Genomic DNA, 1358 nt, shown 5'->3' on the forward strand with positions numbered 1-1358 from the left:
TGCCCGCACCTTGTCCTAATTAGCTTGGACTACCGGATTATCACCGCAATACATATGCTTTAACCAAGTTTCACAAAGGGGTACCTCTATGCCGCCTGTACAAAGGTCTAAGGAGAAAGCTCGCATTTGGATTTCTCGCTTTTGATTATTCTCAACTTAGACATCCATACCGGGACAACATAGACAACGAGATAATGGACTCCTCTTTTAATGCTTTAAGCATTTGACAACAATTAATTCTTTTCTCATTAGAGATTTGAGGATGTTTGTCCAAAACTGAAACTTCCACCATGAATCATGGCTTTAGTTAGCGGCCCAATGTTCTTCTCTCACAATATGCATGCTCAAACCATTCAACTCGGTGTAGATCGCCCTTACTTCGGACAAGACGAACATGCATAGCAACTCACATGAAATTCAACAATGAGTTGATGGCGTTCCCCGGTGAACATGGTTATCGCACAACAAGCAACTTAATAAGAGATAAAGTGCATAATTACATATTCAATACCACAATAGTTTTTAAGCTATTTGTCCCATGAGCTATATATTGCAAAGGTGAATGATGGAATTTTAAAGGTAGCACTCAAGCAATTTACTTTGGAATGGCGGGAAAATACCATGTAGTATAGGTAGGTATGGTGGACACAAATGGCATAGTGGTTGGCTCAAGTATTTTGGATGCATGAGAAGTATTCCCTCTCGATACAAGGTTTAGGCTAGCAAGGCTTATTTGAAACAAACACAAGGATGAACCGGTGCAGCAAAACTCACATAAAAGACATATTGAAAACATTATAAGACTCTACACCGTCTTCCTTGTTGTTCAAACTCAATACTAGAAATTATCTAGACCTTAGAGAAACCAAATATGCAAACCAAATTTTAGCATGCTCTATGTATTTCTTCATTAATAGGTGCAAAGTATATGATGCAAGAGCTTAAACATGAGCACAACAATTGCCAAGTATCACATTACCCAAGACATTATAGCAAATTACTACATGTATCATTTTCCAATTCCAACCATATAACAATTTAACGAAGAGGAAACTTCGCCATGAATACTATGAGTAGAAACCAAGGACATACTTGTCCATATGCTACAGCGGAGCGTGTATCTCTCCCATAAAGTGAATTCTAGGATCCATTTTATTCAAACAAAACAAAAACAAAAACAAACCAGACGCTCCAAGAAAAAGCACATAAGATGTGATGGAATAAAAATATAGTTTCGGGGGAGGAACTCGATAATGTTGTCGATGAAGAAGGGGATGCCTTGGGCATCCCCAAGCTTAGACGCTTGAGTCTTCTTGATATATGCAGGGGTGAACCACCGGGTGCATCCCCAAGCTTAG

Source organism: Lolium rigidum, chromosome 2 (genome assembly GCF_022539505.1).
Source record: "Lolium rigidum isolate FL_2022 chromosome 2, APGP_CSIRO_Lrig_0.1, whole genome shotgun sequence".
Classification (NCBI taxonomy): domain Eukaryota; kingdom Viridiplantae; phylum Streptophyta; class Magnoliopsida; order Poales; family Poaceae; genus Lolium; species Lolium rigidum.